General features: G+C 43.6%; 2 protein-coding genes across 4 annotated transcripts in view; one reads left to right on the top strand and one right to left on the bottom strand.

The window, feature by feature from the left end:
• LOC144594813 (coiled-coil domain-containing protein 158-like) overlaps window positions 1-22,181 on the bottom strand; it is a 510,587-nt gene that overhangs the window by 362,753 nt on the left and 125,653 nt on the right. The window lies entirely within an intron of this gene.
• shroom3 (shroom family member 3) overlaps window positions 1-22,181 on the top strand; it is a 367,834-nt gene that overhangs the window by 238,151 nt on the left and 107,502 nt on the right. The window contains exon 1 of one of the 3 annotated variants that reach the window (XM_078401682.1): window positions 5,179-5,218. The exons of the other annotated variants lie outside the window; for them this stretch is intronic. The gene's annotated coding sequence lies outside the window, so the exon portion shown is untranslated. Of the gene's footprint in view, window positions 1-5,178; window positions 5,219-22,181 lie in introns of those variants that run through there. 3 annotated transcript variants of the gene reach the window in all.

Here is a 22,181-nt window from a genome sequence, read left to right as displayed (position 1 = left end):
CCAGAAATATCATCCCATATCATTATGTTTCTCTCAGTGTTTACTCACGGTAATTTTTGGAAAATATCTTGCCCCCAACAGCACTCAATATGAAAGGTTGAGGGAGACGTTGAGGGAGCTCCCTGGTCCTGGGTCTGACCATTGTTTCTCTTCCAGTACAGCACTGGACTAAGGCACCCAGCAGATAAACTCCTGGTATTCATGGAGCCCTTCTTCCCTCTCCTCCCAGAGTCCCTGCTTTCACCCAGTCGTGATTGCAAGTCTACCTTGAACACCCTTCTCATACCCCACCAAATGAAGTTCACAGTAGAGAAAGCAAATGACAACGCTTTCTAGTTGCCTACAGGATATTACTGTGCACAGATTTTTGCTATGCTTCCCACATTACAACAGTGAATATGCCAAGAGTGTTTAATTTTCAAATGTACCGAAACAGAACAACAAAATTCTTACATGCAGCAGCCTAACGAGTCAGCAAACACAGCACTAAATAGATAATATAATTTTTAAAAAACAAGAAAATGTTCAATAATTTAAAAAAAGAACCCCTGATATTCGTGCAAAAGAAAACAACTGCCCGAATTCCCTAGTGCAACCAACACAGTTTGTAGATCAAAGTTTAGTTGCTGTTTGTAGCGTTCAAGACCCTGATGGTTGTTGTAAAGAAGCTGTTCCTGAACCTGAATGTCACAGTTTTCAGACTTCTTTCCCTTCATTCCTGATGGCAGGAGTGAAATGAGAGCATGGCCAGGGAAGTGTGGGTCCTTGATGATGGACCTTTTTGTCCATAAAACACACCACTTTATAACCTCTTCTCTATAATTCCATGAGTCCACATAATTTGGTACCTTTTTGAGGCAGCGCCTCCTATTGATCCTTTCAATGTGGGGAGATCAGTACCCTTGATAGACTCAGTAGTGTCCTCCACATTTTGTGATTTCCTTCATTCCTGGGCATTGGAGTTGCTGAACCAGGTTGTGATGCAACCAGTCAATATGCTTTCTACCGCACACCTGTAGAAAGTTGCGAATATTCGTTGACATCCCGAATCTCCTCAATCTTCAAAGGAAGTAAGGGCTTTCTTTATGATTGCAACAGTGTGCTGGGTCCAGGACAGATCTTCACAGATATGCACGCCCAGGAATTTAAAGTTGTTGACGGTAGACACTAAATGCTGGAGTAACTCAGCAGGACAGGCAGCATCTCTGGAGAGAAGGAATGGATGACAACCCGGAACGTCACCCATTCCTTCTCTCCAGAGATGCTGCCTGTCCCGCTGAGTTACTCCAGCATTGTGCATCTACCTTCGAATTAATCCAGCATATGCAGTTCTTTCCTACACTTAAAGTTGTTGACTCTCTCTCCACCACCATCCTATCGATGAAAACAGGTTTGTGTATCCTTGACCCTCTTCTAATGTCAATAATCAGCACCTGGGTCTTACTGACGTTGAGAGCAAGGTTGTTGTTCTGGCACCATTCAGTCAGACGATCGACCTCCCTCCGATACTCTGACTCATCATTACCCAAAATTCGCCAAACAATGATGACGTCATCACATTATTTAAAAATGGAGTTGAAATTGTGTCCGTCTACATAGTCTTGAGCAGAGAGTGAGTAGAGCATAGGTACTCCTTTTCCCTATACGTTTGAATAACTGACAGACCCAAGAGTGAAAACATAGAAGCTACTTGATATGTAGTAATTCTGCAGAAAGCTTAATATGAATTTTCGAGCCATGGATTTAATACACGTGCAAATGGGACCTTCGGCCCATTCATGCTGACCACCAAGTATCCATTTACATTAATGCAGCTGGTAGAGCTACTGCTCAAAACCGTCAGTGAACTGGGTTCAATCCTGACCTCCGGTGCTGTCTGTGTGAGGTTCTGCAGGTGACCACAATCCCATCAACTATCCCTGCCAATTCTAACACTCACTGGGGGAAATTCACAATGGCCGGTTAACCTGCTACTATTGTCAGATGAACAGCTAATATTTTAAAAGTATCTTTTAAACTTAATTCTAAGATGCCATGAGGGCAAACAGTTCTCGATTTACTGCAACTCCCATCTAGCACAACACAAAGTGGGTCAATCAGCTTCTGTGGAGGGAATGGACCTCCAAACTTTCTGATCAAGAGCCTTCAGTCTGAAGAAGAGCCCCGACCTGGAATATCGCCAGAGTCTAAAGAAGGATGCCAATCAGAACTGTCACCTGTCCATTCCTTCCACGGATGCTGTCGCACCCACTGAGTTCCTCCAGCACTGAGTTTTTGCACAGGATTCGAGCAAATGCAATTCCTTTGTCTCCTATGTTCCCATCTGGCACACCCTAGCTCAGTGCCCTGGCAGTGCTGGACCACACTCAATGGATCAGCTGCCCCGCCATTACTGACAGGAAGATACAATTCATTGCTCAATGTTTTTTTTCACATAAGCACTTTCAATAAAAACAACATTTCATGCTCGCATCCTGATAATGCCAAAGCTTAAATATCAAAGTGAATGTAACAAGTCCAGAATCTGTGCCTTTAAAATGTGTGCTGAGTTAATCGGTGAACCTTTGTTCAGTTATTCGTGGCAACTTACCCGCCTTCACCTGAAAACAAAATCTGGCCTTGTCTCCCCCACTCCGAAGTCATGAAAGATTGCTCCTTGAATAAATATTACATAGTTCTGATGCAGTGGAGGGGCTCTGCACTTAACCTATTCTTGTGGTTAATCAGATCACTAACATTTCTCAGCTATGTTACATTTCTATAACACATTCGCTGTAATTTATGGCCCCGTTCTCACATTGCATTGTGCGTGTGCACAAACCCAGGTTCCGCCAGACTAGACAAACATCTTTGAACGTGCCGGTCGGTACTGCTTATTAAAGAGCGCACCTACATTTTTAAGAGATTGGATTTCTACTTACGTGTCGGAAGGAACAGCAGATGCTGATTTAAACAGAAGATAGACACAAATGCTGGAGTAACTCAGTGCAGGACAGGCAGCATCTCTGGTGTAAAGGAATGGATGATGTTTCGGGTCTGAAGAAGGGTCTCAACCCAAAATGCCACCTATTCCTTCTCTCCAGGGATGTTGCCTGTCCCGCTGAGTTACTCCAGCATTTTGTGTATTTTTTCCGATGTTTTCCTGATCGTTCTTTGCATGTTCAGGAAAAGATCTTCCAGAGAAAGGCTGTAGGTAACATTTGCATTTTTTTCTGAGGAACCTCGACCAAAGTTATGATGATTGGGAAACAACAACTGGAAATTTATCCCCCAGATTTCATCTTGTTGCTGCTAAAGGAATCAAGTAATTGTGCAATATTAGTACTGATAGGTTTAGTTGTTATATATGTACTTTTTGCACAGTGTGCACTGTGTTGAGTCTCAACAACCATAAAGAAACATAGAAACGTAGAAAATAGTTGCAGGAGGAGGACATTTGGTCCTTCAAGTCAGCACCGCCATTCATGTAACCCATGCCTGCCTTCTCCCCATATCCCTTGATTCCACTAGCCCCTAGAGCTCTATCTTACTCTCTTTTAAATTCATCCAGTGAATTGGCATCCACTGTCTTTCTATGAAAATTACACACTTGGATTTTAGCATATTTTGGTGATCAGCACTTTATGCTTTGCAAAATATTCTCAAACTATAATTTGGTGGTGAAGAACAAATTGAAAACAAAATAAATCGCAGGTGCTGGAATCCAGAACAAAATGCAGAATGCTGGAAGAACTCAGTATGTGCAGCAGCACCTGTGAAGACAAAATGTGTATCTTTTTGGTTTGAGTCGAGATTGAGGGGGAACAGGAAAGATTGCCTTTTCTCCAAAAGCTTTAACACGTGCACTTTCACTGTGCTGAGCAATGTGAACTTTGATTGTTTTTTTAAACATTGAAACATAAAACCGTAGAAAAATAGGTGCAGGAGTTGGCCATTCGGCCCTTCGAGCCAGCACCGCCATTCAATATGATCATGGCTGATCATCTAAAATCAGTACTTTTTGCTACTTTTTCCCCATATCCCTTGATTCCTTTAGCTCTAAGAGCTAAATCTAACTCTATCTTGAAAACATCCAGTGAATCGGCCTCCACTGCCCTCTATGGCAGAGAATTCCACAGATTCACAACTCTCTGGGTGAAAAAGTTTTTCCTCATCTCAGTCCTAAATGGCCTTTCCCCATGGCCAGTAACAAGATGGCTCTGGAACTCCACTGCACTGATCAGCAAACTCAGCCCAGAGCCGCCACTTTCTCTCATGCCATTACCTCAATACATCAGCAGAGCCGCTGAGGAAAATAATTTCCAATGAGGGGAGTGGGATATTTTCTTTGTGATGAGTTTGGCTTTGATAAGACAACATAGACTTTGACCTGTGAAACTCAATGGACAACAAGGAAATAGATTTAAGGCCTATTCTTTAATCACCATTTTCTCATTGTTCATTACACGTTTTGCAGCTGCTTTGTACTGTGAATGCTCATAGAATCAAAAATGGGTTAATAATTGCTGTTTTGCCGTGGCTACTGAGTAACAAAGATCAGGACTTTGCAGTAATTAATTGTACATGACGCACTGAGATGGTTTTGAGAAGTGTAACATAAACGTGGTTCTTTCTGCTTATGCTAGCACAACAGAATCAAATCAGTTAAATAATCTGGTCTGCAGGCGGTGATTTTGAAATGCTGTGATATCCGAATATGCCAGATCTCTTCCTAACTTTCACTCCCAGCTAAGGACCCACTTTATCTCAGACCCCGCACTTTTCTACAAGAGCTGAAAATAATGCTCTTTAAATCAGTTTGCTTGCAGAAATCTCCGACCAGTTATCAAGATAATGATTAAAAAACAAAGTGGGAGTTGGAAGAGGAGGGGTGTGCAAACTATTTAATTGCTCCTTGTCTGCAGACAATCTCCTGTTTAATAGCTGTTGAGACTCGAGTCTCCTGCAGGATTAAAATCAGTGGACATCTTTGTGGGGTTTTTTTTAATAGCTCTTGGCAGACTTTATTTTCTGATTTCCCACCCCCTTGGCAATGTGGCACATTCCTCACTGGGGAAGGATGGACTTATGGTGATTAGTTAGTGGAGTGGCTGTTTGGCTGAGAGGGATTGAGAGCCATGTTGAACACTAGGTCGCCTCTGCTAAAATTGTAAAGTAACAAGTGGATTAAAAAATGGATTGAACAGATTGTTCAACAGCAAAAAGACTTCATTCGTGGGTAAGCTGAAGATATTCTTGTTTATATTAAAACGTAAATTTAACCTTTAGAAAACATGTATTGACAGTTTTCATTGACATTCCGTGGACAAGATTAAGTAGTTTCCGAGCTGCGACTGTGAACAAAAGGCAGGTTTCGGACCTGGTGTCTGGTGTCATTTCTCTGAGCACAGTTTACGTAAGCCTGGCCAGTGTGAGTTATCTACCTGTTCTGAAAATAACCATATGTTGCAGAAGTTTCAAATGTCGAAGAGATAAACTATTGCATCTGAACGCAGGTATGGAAGCAAAGGAGGCTCTTCATTTCATAATGTCTCTTATACTTCTGATGGTTTTGAAACCTTAATTCCACCCGTCTCCCCAAAAATGTACCAATGCATTTTTTTTAGAAAATGTATTTAAATTATTTTGCACTGTTGTCAGGGAGTCGGTTGTTCAGACCGCCTCACCTGGCAACAGCGCACAATGTCTACTGACATTGAATAAAGACTGCCTGGTTTGGAGCATTGGAATATTCTATCAGTAAGTGTGCTTTGTCATGCTGACTGCTTAGTCGCATTGTCCGAGTCAGACCTCTGTATATTTCACACCTTTCGGTTTAGATTTTATGGTTGGAAATCCGAAGCAAAATAGACTCTTGTTTAATGCTCACTTGTACTTGCAAACTCGTTTGATTACCAAAGGTTCTCACTGGAGCTGTGCATTTCTTTTCTGGATGTTTTTTCTCTGCTGGATATTTGCCTGTGAACGGTGAAATCTAATATCCGTGTTAAAACAGCAGGATTACCGGCTGAACCTGAGTTCCACGAAGGCTGATTACCAAAGAATAAAATTTTGCAGTGCTCTTTGGTGTGATCAATTCTGGCCACTCGATATCTTTTATGCGCCCGGTTAAACAAAATCATTTATTACAAATTGTGGTTGGAAGTGCAACAGAGCAAGTGTTAACAAAATGGATCTGAATAAAAAAGTGAAGGATAGATATATTTACATAGAGCAGGTAAAGATTTTTTTAAATTATGGGATTACATGCCAGAACTTGAGTAGTTAGATACCAGTTCAGAAATGAAACTAAAACAGACATTCTGAGCCTGACCTGAACTCATGGACTTTTTTTTGGTGGTGGCCCAATCTGACCCTGAACCTAACACATAGCGATGATCCCATCAGGCTCGGGTCAAGTACCCAAGCTCTGTCCCTAATTGTCCTTGAAACGGCAGTCATCAGCCTCCTTTTTTTTCTGAATTGTGAATGTACTCATTCGATGGACAGGGAATTGCAGGGCTTTGACCCAGCGACAAAGAATTTGCAGAAGGAATTGCAGGAGTCTGGCTGAAGTATATGAATCGTCATTAGACACGGGTGAGGTTCCGGAAGACTGGAGGGTGGCTAATGTTGAGCCTCTGTTTAAGAAGAGCTGCAAAGAAAAACTTGGGAACTGTAGACCAGTGAGCCCAACAGCTATGGTTGGAAAGTTACTGGAGAGGATTCAGAGGGAGAAGATATACATGCATTTGGAAAAATAGGGGCAGATCAGGGATGGTCAGCATGGTTTTGTGCATCGAGATGATGTCTCATAAATTTAGTTACATTTATTGATGACGTAACCAAGTAGGTTGATGAGGACACGGCCATAGACATTGTCTATATGGACTTCAGCAAAGATGAAGTGTTTGAAAAGATTCTGCATGGAAGGCTGCTCTGGAAGATTAGATTGAACGGGATCCAAGAAGAACCAGTTAACTGGATTCATGCCAGGGGAACCAGAGGGACTACTTTTTCAACCCAGAGTCGGCTTTATGGTAGGAAGCAGAAAGTGGTGGTGGAAAGTTGTTTTCGGACTGGAGGCCTGTGACAAATGGTGTGCCTTAGGGATTGGTGCTGGGCCCATTGCTGTGCGTAGTTTTCTATCACCAATTAGGTGAGAATGGGAAAGGCATGTTTTGTAAATTTGCAGATGACTCTAAAGTAGGTGACATCATAGACAGTGAAAGTGGTTATCAAAAATTACAGCACGATCTTGATCAGTTGGCCAAATGGGCCAAGGAAAGGCAAATGGAGTTTAATTCAGATTAGTATGAGGTGTTTCACTTTGGGAGGTCAAAGTGAATAGTTGGGTCCTGTCGAGGGATCTAGGAATACAAATACATAAGTTCCCAGAAAGCAGTATATATTAGGTAAACAGGGTGATGAAGAAGACTTTTGGTATGCTGGACTTCATCAGTTGGGGAACTGAGTAGAGAAATTGGGAAGGAATGTGTCGGAAAGAACTGCAGATGCTGGTTTAAATCGAAGGTAGACACAAAATGCTGGAGTAACTCAGCGGGACTCCCTACAGACTGAAGAAGGGTCTCGACCCGAAACGTCCCCCATTCTTTCTCTCCAGAGATGCTGCCTGGCCTGCTGAGTTACTCCAGATTTTTGTGTCTACCTATAGAAATTGGGACATTGTGTTACAGTTATATAAGTCGTTGGTGAGGCCGCACAATACATGAAGTATTGTGTAAAGGTTTGGTTACCCTGCCATGGGAAAGATGCCATTAAGTTGGAAAGAGTGCAGAGAAGATTTGCGAGGATATTACCAGGATTCAGGGCCTGAGCTATAGAGGGAGATTGGACCACAGGGGGATGGGGGTGATCTTTATAGAGGTATATTTTAAAAATGAACGGAATAGATAGGATGAATGCACATTCTTTTTCCTTGGGTAGAGGAATCAAGAACCAGAGGGCCTAGGTTTACGGTGAGAGGGGAACCTAAGGGGCAACTTTGACACATGAAGGGTAGTGTGTACAAGGAGCAAGCTGCCTGATGAAGTAGTTGAGGTAGGTACAATAGCAACCTTTCAACCTTTCCTGTCCACGTACTTGTCTGAGTGTCTTTTAGAGGGCTACAGACGGCAAAATTGAACCAGCTTAGATGGGGCATCTTGGCCAGCAAGAATGAATTGGGCTGAGGGTCTGTGACTCTGACTCTGCGACTCTGCTCTGTGATAATGAGGGAATGCCGATGTACTTCCAGGCCCGGATCGTGTGTGTCCTGATCTGGAATGGGTGGAGCTTAGCCATAAACCAGCAGCCCTTGTGCTTCCTGGTCGAGAGATTGCAGCTCTAGGAGGTTCTGTGGGAAAAGCCAAGGCAAGTTTCTTCAAAGCAAATTGGAGAGTGTACACTCTGCAGCCTTGGTGTGCCTTTGCTGGGTGATAACAACATCCTTCAAATCAAGGACAAGCTTAGGAAGAACTGTGCTGAAGATAAAATAAATGATTTTTTCAGCTCTCCATGTATCCATGTCTGACGACAATTAAACGCCCCCACCCCCACTCGTCGGCCTACTGAATTTCTGCAATCTTTCCAATCATCTCAGCAAAGCTTTAAATCGATTCCCGACTGACGAGAGTTATTTTAAAATGTTATAAAGATTGTATGGGACATATTTCCCTTCCACGTAGATGGGGAGGTAGTGACTAGATAAAAGGTCACTTTTTCCCACGTGGGTGGAATGGCATCAGAATGAAGACCAAGCCCAAATTCCAGCCATGGGAGTCTGTTCCCCTTCTCTCCCTTTGTCCACACTGTGCACCAGTGACCTGCTCCCCTTCTCTCCCACTGTGGACCAGTGACCTGCTCCCCTTGTCCACACTGTGGATCAGTGACCTGCTCCCCTTCTCTCCCCTTGTCCACACTGTGGATCAGTGACCTGCTCCCCTTCTCTCCCACTGTGGACCAGTGACCTGCTCCCCTTGTCCACACTGTGGATCAGTGACCTGTTCCCCTTCTCTCCCCTTGTCCACACAGTGGATCAGTGACCTGTTCCCCTTCTCTCCCTTTGTCCACACTGTGCACCAGTGACCTGCTCCCCTTCTCTCCCACTGTGCACCAGTGACCTGCTCCCCTTCTCTCCCTTTGTCCACACTGTGCACCAGTGACCTGCTCCCCTTCTCTCCCACTGTGCACCAATGACCTGCTCCCCTTCTCTCCCACTGTGGACCAGTGACCTGCTCCCCTTCTCTCCCCTTGTCCACACTGTGCACCAGTGACCTGCTCCCCTTCTCTCCCACTGTGGGTCGCTGGGGCTGTTTCCCCTTATCCCCATTGTGGGTCAGTGATCCTGCTCCCCTCCTCCCCCACTGTGGGTCAGTATTGACCAGCAGGTGAAATGTTTTGAAGGACACACCTGCAAGGAAGACTTTCTCAGCCTTTGGCCTCCTTATCATCCCACAACCACACCATTCACCTGATATGTTTTGTTAGTGAAAATGTGGTGGCCAATATCAGGGTGATGGAGCAATTTCCGATTCAGAATCTTTTTATGAAGTGCTCTTGCATAGTGAGGGAACACATTTTTCATAATATTTGGCACATTGGCCTTCATCAGTCAGAGTACTGAGTATAGAAGTTGTGAGGTCATGTTGCAGTTGTATAAGACGTTGGTGAGACCACATTTAGAGTATTGTGTTCAGTTCTGGGCACCGTGTTATAGAAAAGATGTTGTCAAGCTGGAAAGTGTACAGAGAAGATTTACGAGGATGTTGCCAGGACTAGAGGGTCTGAGCTACAGGCAGAGGTTGAGTAGGCTGGGTCTCTATTCCTTGGAGTGCAGGAGGATGAGGGGTGATCTTATAGAAGTATACAAAATCATGAGAGGAATAGATCGGGTAGACGCACAGAGGTTCTTGCCCAGCGTAGGGGAATCGAGGACCAGAGGACATAGGTTTAGGTGAGAGGGAAAAGATTGAATAGGAATCTGAGGGGTAACTTTTTCACACAAAGGGTTGTGGGTGTATGGAACAAGCTGCCAGAGGAGGTAGTTGAGGCAGGGACTATCCCAACATTTAAGAAGCACTGAGACAGGTACATGGATAGGACAGGTTTGCAGGGATATGGACCAAATGTTGGCAGGTGGGACTAGTGTAACTGGGACATGTTGGCCGGTGTGGGCAAGTTGGGCCAAAGGACCTGTTTCCACACTGTATCACTCGAAGACTCTGTGGTTCTAACTAGAAAGAATCTCAGCTGAATAAGCAGGGACACTGAGGCATAACAGAGTTAGTAACAAGATAAGTCGGGCGATGGTGATTGTGTGATGCTAAAATAGATTTAAAAATCCTGGGGATCATATAGGAGGAAGGAAAGACTAAAAGACTTAAGGGGTCAATTAGTTCAAGGAAGAAGTAAGTTCAGGCTGTCAGACTGCACGATGAGTTTCGAGTCAGGAATTTCCAGCTGTAATTTAATGTGACAGAAACCCAGCTTACACAAGTAGAGCAGCTCAGGGGGAAATCCTGGTCTTCGGTTCAATGTGCTGTGGTTGTATGAAATATGAGCCTCATGTAGGTGGAAACTTTGGAGCTCAGCCGGAACAATTTTGAAACTTAAGGAAATCATTCTACATTCATTGACGTAAAAAGACAAGAAGTGTGATGATTGGAGGAAGAATTGGTTGAAGGCTAGGAGGGAGATGGGCATCAACTTTGTCCTGGAGTCCAGAGAGGTTTAACGAGTCTTATTCTGCCAAGTTACAATGGATCAGTGCTTTTTTTTGTGACATTGAATGAATGAATGAATGAATAAGTTTATTGGCCAAGTATGCAGATACAAGGAATGTGCCTTGGTGCTCCGCTCACAAATGACAACACAAACATACAGATAACAATTAAGAATTGTACGCCGTTACGGCCTACTGACACCTCTCAAAAGTTTTTTTAAAGTAAGATTTTCACATTTATGGAGTTTTTAACATTACAAAAAGATTACTAAAGTTTAAAGTATAAAACGTATCAATTTAATTAAGCAGTCAGGCCCTTCAGTAGCGTATAGGATGACCAGAGGACATAGGTTTAAGGTGAGGGGGGAAAGATTTAATAGGAACCCGAGGAGCAACTGCACAGAGTGGTAAGTATATGGAACAAGCTACTAGAGGGGGCAGTTGAGGCAAGTACAATCACATTGTTTAAAAAAAATGTGGACAGGCACATGGATAGGGTAAGTTTAGACGGATATAGGTCAAAAGTAGGCAGGTAGGACTCGTGTTGATGGGGACTGTTGGTCAGTGTGTTGGGCCAAAGGGCATGTTCCACACCTTTTATGTGTACCGGCACCTTTTTGTCAACAAAAAAATCACACTTCACTGGACCAATTTGAACTCCAAGTCTGTGTTTTGTCAGGAGCATGTTTGAAACAGCAAATAGACTGCTCTGGAATGAAGGATCAATTACAACAAGGAACTGCACTCGTTTTTTGTTATATGAGCATTTCTCTAAAGTACAGTCGTCTCCAAAATGGATTACGTTTATCATTATTTTATTAGCAAAGTTAACTGGCTTAAGAGCAAATGCTGTGTTAAATTCTAAAAACATTTGGTGTTTAATAATAACTCTCCTTCCATTAAAGGTAACACTTTATAAAAAACATCTCTAAATACCATTATTTACTCACCGAATCATAAAATTGTTGTGCCCTGTCATTCATGCCAGTTTCTGAATAATCGTGTTGGCCCCATTTCTGTGCTTTTTCTCATAGCCCTGGAAGTAATCATTTTATACTGTAGACTTTAGAGATACAGTGTTAAAACTGGCCCTTCGGTCCACCATACATTCGCACTATCCTACACACTTGGGATAATTTTACCTAAGCCAATTAACCTACAACCTGTACGTCTTTGGAGTGTGGGAGGAAACCGGTGCACCCGGGGAAATTCCACACGGTCATTGGGAGAGCGTACGAACTCCGTACAAACAGCACGCGTAGTCAGGATTAAACCCGGTCTCTGGTGCTATGAGGTAGCATATCTACCACTGTGGAGCCCCACAGTTTTGTATTGTTTTGGTTTGAAGGCATTCATTGAATTTTATTTCAACAACCTTTAATGGTTGTGAATTCCAGATATGAACTCTAATTAAATCTAATATTCTTTCGAATTTATATGCAGGAAGCACGTTTTGTTGAAAATCCATCATAGACCTTCCAGTATGTGTTAAACCTGGGTGTGTCGCTGTTAATTATAAATCTTGTACAGTAAAGGGCCTGTCCCACTTAGGCGATTTTTTTGGCGACTGCCGGTGACTGTCAAAGTCTTAGCAGATTGCCGAAATCTTCTTTTACCTGACGACAATGACCACGACAATGCCGAGTCAGATCGAGATTACACCGTCTTCTGAAACATCGCGAAAATTCCCACACTGTCAATGCTTCTCCGGCGTCCTGATTTTCACTGAAATCACTGACAAGTCGGTAAGTACTTGAGAGTTTTGAACTATAATACCTTGTATGGGTTACTTAAAAACCAAGCTTCACTGTAACAAGGAATAAACTGGATTTACTTCCAGTTTACTAACAGCAGTATTTTTAAAAAAAGGAAAAAAAAGTGGTTAAGTGGATTTTTGTGAAAAGTGTGTGGGCATTCTTTGAAAATGTAAGGGAGATGCATATCTGGTTTCTGGGTTGCATATCTGGGTTGGGAGCCCACTTTAAATGTAATGGCTGAGGCCAAAAACATTGCGAAAATTCCCACGCTTACCTGACTGTCAAACTGTCGCCTCCAATCTACCTGTCAAATGTCCTGACGGTAAATAAATTGTTTAACACAAGCATTTTATGGTATTTTGAAATTAGTTACTTATTTTAATATTATGTGCCTCTAAATGCATCTAAGAGAACCTATCAAACCTGGGGACAGCATGTGACAGCGCCCGTAATAAGCAACGATACCTGGTGACAAGCCAGCTGTCGCCGAGAAATTTCAAACCGGATGATTTCTCAGCGAAGCGCCGAGATCCACTACGATTTTTGGAAGACTCCTCACGGTCATGCCCGTGACACCCCGGCGAACTGTCAGCGACAGCCTAGTCGCCGGCAGTCGCCTTAAAATCGCTTAAGTGGGACAGGCCCTTAAAAGTAGTTTTAAATCAAGCTACCAGTTTCCTTTAAATCTATCAGGGTATTATTCTCACCTTAAAAAATTAAGTTAAAATTTAATCTGAATAAAACATGATATTGTTTGACCTTTTTTAAATAGACAATGGACAATAGCTGCAGGAGTAGGCCATTCGGCCCTTTGCGCCAGCACCACCATTCACTGTGATCATGGCTGATCATCCACAATCAGTACCCCGTTCCTGCCTTCTCTCCATATCCCTTGACTTCGCTATCTTTAAGAGCTCCATTTAACTCTGTGTTGAAAGCATCCAGAGAATTGGCTTCCACTACCTTCTGAGGCAGAGAATTCCACAGATTCACAACTCTGGGTGAAAAGGTTCTTCCTCATCTCCGTTCTAAATGGCCTACCCCTTATTCTTAAACTGTGGCCCCTGGTTCTGGACTCCCCCAACATTGGGAACATGTTTCCTGCCTCTAGTGTGTCCAATCCCTTAATAATCTTATATGTTTCAGTAAGATCCCCTCTCATTCTTCGAAAGCCCAGTCGCTCCATTCTTTCAACATATGACAGTCCCACCATCCCGGGAATTAATCTCGTGAACCTACGCTGCACTCTCTCAATAGCAAGAATGTCCTTCCTCAAATTTGGAGACCAAAACTGCACACATTACTCCAGGTGTGGTCTCACTAGGGCCCTGTACAACTGCAGAAGGACCTCTTTGCTTCTATACTCAACTCCTCTTGTTATGAAGGCCAACATGCCACTAACTTTCTTCACTGCCTGCTGTACCTGCATGCTTACTTTCAGTGACTGATGAACAAGGACACCCAGATCTCGTTGTACTTCCCCTTTTCGTAATTTAACACCATTCAGTTAATAATCTGCCTTCCTGTTCTTGCCACCAAAGTGGATAATCTCACATTTATCCACGTTAAATTGCATCTGCCATGCATCTGCCCACTCACCCAACCTGTCCAAATTACCCTGCATCCTCCTCACAGTTCACACTGCCACCCAGCTTTGTGTCATCTGCAAATTTGCTAATGTTATTTTTAATCCCATCATCTAATTCATTAATGTATGTTGTAAATAGCTGCGGTTCCAGCACCGAGCCTTGCAGTACCCCATTAGTCACTGCCTGCCATTCTGAAAGGGACCCGTTAATCCCTACTCTTTGTTTCCTGTCTGCCATGACAGTACCCTACCCCCAATACCATGTGCTCTAATCTTGCCCACTAATCTCCTATGTGGGACCTTATCAAAGGCTTTCTGAAAGTCCAGGTACACTACATCCACTGGCTCTCCCTTGTCCATTTTCCTAGTTACATCCTCAAACAATTCCAGAAGTATGCCATTTGTGTCACAATGTCTTCATTAAACTTAATTTCAATCCTCAAAGTTTATAGACACTGTGATCAGAGTTGATGTTTTTGCTGGGACCTGCAGCTTCGTGCGTGGTGTATTTGGATTATCATTCATCATGTGTGCCATTCTTCAGGATGTGTTAGTCAGTCCACTACCAATGAGATAGTTTTCCAGCATTTCATGGTAAATCTTCTTCAAGTGCCTTTAAAGTATTATTTTCCAGTAACAATAATGGCGAGGCTAGCAGCAGTCAGTTGTGGAAGAGAAAATTGGACAGGAACTTATTACAACTATGCAAGCACAGTTATAATTGGAAATGGAGTTTTGATTGTCCCAGTTTCCTCTCTATCCCATAAAGTTTCACATTGATATTGCCAAGAAACTCACCACTTTAAACATGAAGGTAGATATTTACGTGTTGGATACATGCTAAAAATGCTTGTAAAAAGATAGCGGCACAACTTCAAGTTAGCGGTGTCACTGCCTTACAGCTTCAGAGACCAGGGTTTGATTTTGACCATGGGTGCTGTTTGTGTGGAGTTTGCACGTTCTCCCTTTGGCCATGGCGGCTTCCTCAGGGCCCTTGGGTTTCCTCCCCCATTCCAAAAACATGCAGGTTTGTAGGTTAATTGACCTCTGTAAATTGCCCTCAGTGTGTCGGGAGTGGTTGGGAAAGTGGAATAACATACTAGTGTGAACATGTACTCTTTGGTTGGTGTGGGCGCCGTGGGCCAGTGGACCTGCTACAATGCTGTATCTTTCAATCAATTCAATTATCTGCTAGTGATTTTTTAACTGCTTTTATTTGCTGCTGAAAAGCACACTATCACTGAATATTTGTTTAACTGTGCAGTTTCATGCCTTCAGGTTTTTATTATTGTTGGATATGATAATGAAAATATTTTCTCCTTGTGTTGTTGGCTGTTTCTTCCAATCCTATCTACCTTTCCCTTTTTTTTGCATACTGAGTATCAATGTAATATAGTATTCTAAACATCCATTTCTCGGTTCAAACTGCATTCTGTAGTAATTTTCCTTCAAGCTGATTGATTGAGGAGGTACACGGATGGTTTACATCGGTCCAAGATTCCCTTTAGAGGTGATGCACGTGTTTTATTTTTAATGACCGCATCATCCTGGTACAATTCCTCAGAATTTCTGTAGAGACATGTGGGAGTGTGGCAGCTGGTAGCGTTTATCTGCAGTGGTAATTTTTGAAAGAAATATTGCATGTTTCTGTGAAAATGTGGAAAACAAGTAAGAGACTGTGTTGATTTTAATTTATTAGAGTGTGAAAGTCAATGCTTGGAGAATGTACATACCTGCTAAGGAGTAAAGAATGATTAAGTGATTGGATGAAACTTGGCAGAAATGTACGAAAATGTAAGATTTTACATTTGTCCTGAAGAACAGCAAAGCAGAGCACATTTTTATACAGGCAGACACATCCATTTAAAACTAATGTCACATCACAGTGTGTTGGAAGGAACTGCAGATTCTGGTTTAAACCAAAGATAGACACAATAAGCTGGAGTCATTCAGCGGGTAAGACAGCATCTCTGGAGAAAAGGAAATAGGTGATGTTTCAGGTCGAGACCCTTCTTCAGACTGACGAGGACATATATTATAAACCTACTGACTCTTACAGCTATCTAGACTTCACTTCCTCCCACCCTGCCTCCTGCAGACTCTATCCCCTACTCCCAATTCTACCGTCTCCGCCGCATCTATGCCCAAGATGAGGTGTCCCATACTAGGACATCCGAGATGTCCTCATTCTTTAGGGAACAGAGGTTCCCCTCTTCCATCATAGATGGGACCCTCACCAGGGTCTCCTCAATATCCCGCAACACCGCTCTGGCTCCACCTCCCCCCAGTCGCAACAGGGACAGGGTGCCCCTAGTCCTCACATTTAACCCCATCAGCCGTCGCATACAGCACATAAACCTCTGACATTTCCGCCACCTCCATCAGGATCCCACCAATAGCCACATCTTCCCATCTCCACCCCTTTAAGCAGAGACCGTTCCTTCCGCAACTCCCTGGTTAACTCGTCCCTTCCCACCCAAATCACCCCCTCCCCAGGTACTTTCCCCTGCAACCGCAGGAGATGCAACACCTGTTCCTATGCCTTCCACCTCGACTCCTTCCAAGGCCCCCAACAGTCTTTTCAGTTCAGGCAGAGGTTCACTTACACCTCCTCCAACCTCATCTACTGTATCCGCTGTTCCAGGTATGGACTCCTGTATATATGTGAGACCAAGCATAGGCTCGGCGGTCGTTTCGAACACCTCCGTTCAGTCCGCCTAAACCTACCTGATCTCCCAGTTGCTGAACATTTTAACACCCCCTCCCATTCCCACACTGACCTTTCTGTCCTGGGTCTCCTCCATTGTGAGGCCCAGCGTAAATTGGAGGAACAGCACCTCATATTTCACTTAGGCAACTTACACCCCAGCGGTATGAACATTGACTTCTCTAACTTCGTAACCCTTGCTTTCCCTCCCTCTCCATCCCTCCCCATCCCAGTTCTCCGAACAGTCTGACTGTCCCTGATTACATTTATCTCTGTTTGCTTTGTTGTTGCCTTCTTCTAATTAACAATGATCTATTCTACCTTTTTCTTGATCTCCACCCTCTCTGATGTCTCGTTTTCACACCTTACACTTCATTATCTCTGTAGAGGAAAGAACGGCAGATGCTAATTTAAATTGAAGGTGGACACAAAATGCTGGAGTAACTCAGTGGGACAGGCAGCATCTCTGGAGAGAAGGAATGGGTGACGTTTCGGGGTCTGAAGAAGGATCTCGACCCGAAACGTTACCCATTCCTTCTCTCCAGAGATGCTGCCTGTCCCGCTGAGTTACTCCAACATTTTGTGTCCATCTTCTATATAACTTATTTGTTGTGCTTGATGAGTTGGTAAACGGGCAACATTGTGTTTTTGTGGTTGTAATGGTCATAAATCTCCAAGGGGCACACAATGGGACTGACGTTAGTTTGGATTTGTGTCGGCAAATCTGCTTGCAATAGTCTTCTTTAAACATTCCTATTGAAAGATGTAGGAGTAGTTAGATAAGGATATATTACAATATGTGAAACAAGCGGTCAATGTGAAACTTTGCTTAATGCCAGCTCAGTGGATATAAGTGAATCATTGCGCCATGAATAGCACCTATGCAGGAGCATTTTTTATTGATTGGTGAATATCCAATGTTGTCCTTTCTCGTGGAGCATATTCCCATGCGTTACAATAGTTGCCCTGCGCCTCTTGACCATATTCTGTAAGTGTGATGTTGAGTGTTTGCAGGTCAGTCAACTGTCTGGAAGCCATCGCCAAGCATTTTCCTGCCTTGAACCAGTGCCATCTGGTTCACCTCACCTTTCCCGATAACAGAGGACAATTGGCACAAAGTTTGGAACCATCACAGACTTGGGGTGGTGCAGTAATTCGGCTGAAGGAACTAGGAGTGTGGTGGGAACAAGGAACGCTGGGGTGCAAGAACTGGGACTGGGAATTAGAAGTGCAGGTTCAAGTGGTGAAGGGGGAACTTGAGGAGGGGCAGAAACTGGGGTTCAAGAACTACATGTGGTTTAGAAACTAAATGTAAGCACAGGGCTGTGGCTGGAATTACTGTTGGAAGAGCTAGGAATATGGTGGGAATTAAGGATGTGTGAACTAAAGATGGAGCAGGAACTTTGTGTGCAGTATAAATGAGATGTGCAGGGATGGGTTGCAGGAACCAATGGCATGGCAGGAACTAAACGACTTAGAGTCAATTCTGCTCCAATAACTTATGAACTTATGAAACATTTACTTTGCATTTACGATAGAAGTAGTAATGATAGTTTGAAAATTATGCTTCTAGTCCTGAAGATCAAATGGAGAAGATTTTTTTGTTATTCCCTGATCCGTGCTGCATTAATTCAGCAGCCAAGATCGGACAAAGGCAATACCAAGTCAAGTCAAGTCAAATTTATTTGTCACATACACATACACGATGTGCAGTGAAATGAAAGTGGCAATGCCTGCGGATTGTGCACAAAAAAGAATTACAGTTACAACATATAAATAAAGTTAATAAGTTACTATAGTGTAGACTAAGAATTTAGTCTCTGGGGTTATAAAAGTTGACAGTCCTGATGGCCTGTGGGAAGAAACTCCGTCTCATCCTCTCCTTTTTCACAGCGTGACAGCGGAGGCGTTTGCCTGATCGTAGCATCTGGAACAGTCCGTTGCTGGGGTGGCAGGGGTCCCTCATGATCTTGCTTGCTCTGGATCTGCACCTCCTGATGTATAGGTCCTGCAGGGGGACGAGTGCAGTTCCCATGGTGCGTTCTACCGAACGCACTACTCTCTGCAGGGCCATCCTGTCCTGGGCAGAGCTGTTCCCAAACCAGACTGTAATGTTGCCGGACAGGATGCTCTCTACAGCCCCAGAGTAGAAGCAATGAAGGATCCTCAGAGACACTCTGAATTTCCTCAGTTGTCTAAGGTGGTAAAGGCGCTGCTTTGCCTTACCCACCAGTGCGGCGATGTGCGTTGCCCACGTCAGATCCTCTGTGATGCGGACTCCCAAGTATTTAAAACTGCTCACCCTATCCACAGTAGACCTATTTATTTCCAGTGGCGTGCACGTCCTTGGATGTTTAGCCCTTCTGAAGTCCACAATCAGCTCCTTCGTTTTAGTGACATTCAAGAGGAGGCTATTGTCCTGACACCAGAGTGCCAGATCAGCCACCTCCTCCCGGTAGGCCTTCTCGTCGTTGTTGGAGATCCGGCCCACCACCACAGTGTCATCAGCAAACTTGATGATGGAGTTTGAGCTGAACCTGGCCCCACAGTCATGTGTGTACAGGGAGTACAGTAGGGGGCTAAGGACGCAGCCCTGGGGGGATCCTATGTTCAGGGTGAGGGAGCTGGATGTGTGTTCCCCCATCCTGACCACTTGGGGCCTGGCGATGAGAAAGTCCAGGACCCAGGCACACAGAGGGGTGCTAAGCCCCAGTTCCAGCAGCTTCTCAACCAGTCTGCTGGGGACTATTGTGTTGAATGCTGAACTAAAGTCAATGAACAGCATCCTCACATAGCCCCCCTGGTTGTCCAGATGAGAGAGAGCCTGTCATACCACCTGTCATGCCACCGGGTGAGGGAAGGGAGGGAAAATACATGTGGTCCCCACTCCTGGTTATTGACTCCCAGTTGTCCCATGCATTTGAATGGTTTGTAAACATTTGCCAGAGGTACCTGAAACATCTAGAAGCAGACCACTGCGTGATTCAACATAGTTAGCAGCCAAACGAGGGAGAATCAAGGGCCAAAATGGACATTGATCATGACTTGCAAAGATGTCTGACCAAACTGACATGGCTAGACACAAATGAATTTAGACAAGGCACACGCAAACCGGGATACAAAACCATGCATGCACATGCAGCCTCACAGATACACACAAAGGCAGTGTCGGGTGATTTTATTCTGTAACAAAAATACTGCTCTAAGCTGGGAAAGTCATTATAGATCTCGGATAGTGTTGAAGTCCCTGCCAGTGACTGATATCAGATAGAGTGTCACTGGCAACCTTTCAATTCAATGTTGATTGAGTACATTACAAAAGTGGGATACTACTGCATGTGCGCAATAGAATAAACGAGGATTGTGAATAGAAATGTTACTGAACCAAATGTTGTTTAAAGAACCTTTTCACAATGAGAATCAGTTTTTGGAAAATGGCTTTTTGTGTTGCCGCCTTTGCTGTGAATGGAATTATTAGGACAAAATAAACATGATCTGATATCATGGTGTTCGTGTCTGAACAGGCTAAAAGACTTTCTGTCAGGGACAGTAAAACTGCCCATTGTACAGATTCATTGACTACTCACATCAAGGTCTGATTTAATTTGGTCTCCATTGAATTATTGCTTTCTAAACATGGTTACTTGCCATTGGCACAATAAAACCATGAATTAAAGCAAATCAAATATGTTCTCATTTGGAACCTACACTGTGAAAACTGACTCCAATAGTAGCTGATCTATCAGAAGCTAAAACAAAACTAAACTAAACTGCACTGTCAAGATTCTACTAACATAAGTCGTGCATTATGAACAACCATTTACTGTGAATGCAGGCAAATGGGATTAGTTTAGACAGGCATCTTGCTCAGCATGGATGAGTTGGGCCAAAGGGCCTGTTTCTGCATTGTATAACTTTAAGACTCTATGAAAGAATTACTTTGAAAATTACACTGCATCTCTCTTTATCGTCACTGAAAACGTCATACATTTGAGCCCAGACAGAATGTGTATCTCACAATCCTTTCATCCCACTAAACTACATGGAATAATTGTGCACAATGTCCTCTACTCTATGTGCCAGTATAACTATGTTTGGGTGTTCTCTAGTGACCTCAGTGTAGTTACAAAATTCACAGCCATCTTCTAGTATCAAACAGAAATGGCGGAAACAGTTCCTGGTTTCTCCAAGGTGCAGATTTAGGTAAGTTTTGTATAGGCAGTGCACAGCAAACCTCCCTCCTGGATGATTAGACAAAACCTGCAATAACTTACTTGTTTGAGCCTAACAAGTCAAATCTAAACCTTGGTGTTGGTTTTACCATGGAATCAGGCCCTTCAGCCAATCAAGTCTGCAGTGCCCCAGCAAGTGCCCATTTATATGAATCCTACACTAACTTCCCACATTCTTCTCTAATTTCCTTGTACTTTCCCTAGATTCTACCTCTCACCTAAACACAAGGAGCGGTTTGCAATAATCAATTAACTTACCAATCTGCATGCTTCTGGGATATGGAAGAAAACGGGAGCACCCAGGGGAACTCACACAGTCGCAGGTAGAAAAAACACAAACTCCAGCCATGCAACACACAAAGTCAGGGTTGAACCCAGGTGCCAGAGCAATGAGACTGCAGCTCTGAGATGTGCTATTGTGCTGCCCAATTAATTTCATTTCTTTTAGAGATACAACACAGAAACAGGCCCTTCGGCCCACCGAGTCCGCGCCCACCAGCGATCCCCGCACATTAACACTATAATACGCGCTAGGAACAATTTACAATTTTGCCAAGCCAATTAACCTACAAACCTGTAGGAAGGAACTTCAGATGCTGGTTTAAACCAAAGACAGACACAAAATGCTGGAGTAACAGCATCTCTGCAGAGAAGGAAGGGGTGACGTTCTGGATCATTGACCCTTCTTCAGACTGATGGAATCTATCCGATATGCTAGGGACAATTTTGCCAAGCCAATTAACCTACAAACCTGTACGCCTTTGGAGTGAGAAGAAAGGGGAGCTCCCGGGGAAAACCACTGCAGACAGCATCCGTTGTCAGGATCGAAACCGAGTCTCTGGTGCTGTAATGTTACAACTCTCCCGCTGCGCCACCGTGCCGCCCTTTCTGCAGATATCCAGAGTGGAGACTCTATAATGGAGCTGAGAAGAGGGTTATTGTGGTCTCTGCTGCACCTTTGCATTGACCTGAGAAGACTGAATGTAGTTGATGGAGAGATACACTTGTGCTTTGTTCAGAGCTTTGTCGTGTGATTACAAATGCAGACATTTTTATTGGTAGAGATACCAGAGTGAAAGGTCAAATCTCATGATTTAACACCTAAAGAGTGACAGAAAAGGCCAAATCTGTCAGGTGATGGTCATTAAGTCTTCATGACTTGGGCTGCTAGAGACTAAAGATTATTTTTAAAAAG

Source organism: Rhinoraja longicauda, chromosome 1, assembly GCF_053455715.1.
Source record: "Rhinoraja longicauda isolate Sanriku21f chromosome 1, sRhiLon1.1, whole genome shotgun sequence".
In the NCBI taxonomy this organism is placed as follows: Eukaryota; Metazoa; Chordata; class Chondrichthyes; order Rajiformes; family Arhynchobatidae; genus Rhinoraja; species Rhinoraja longicauda.
This window is presented reverse-complemented; position numbering and strand designations above follow the sequence as displayed.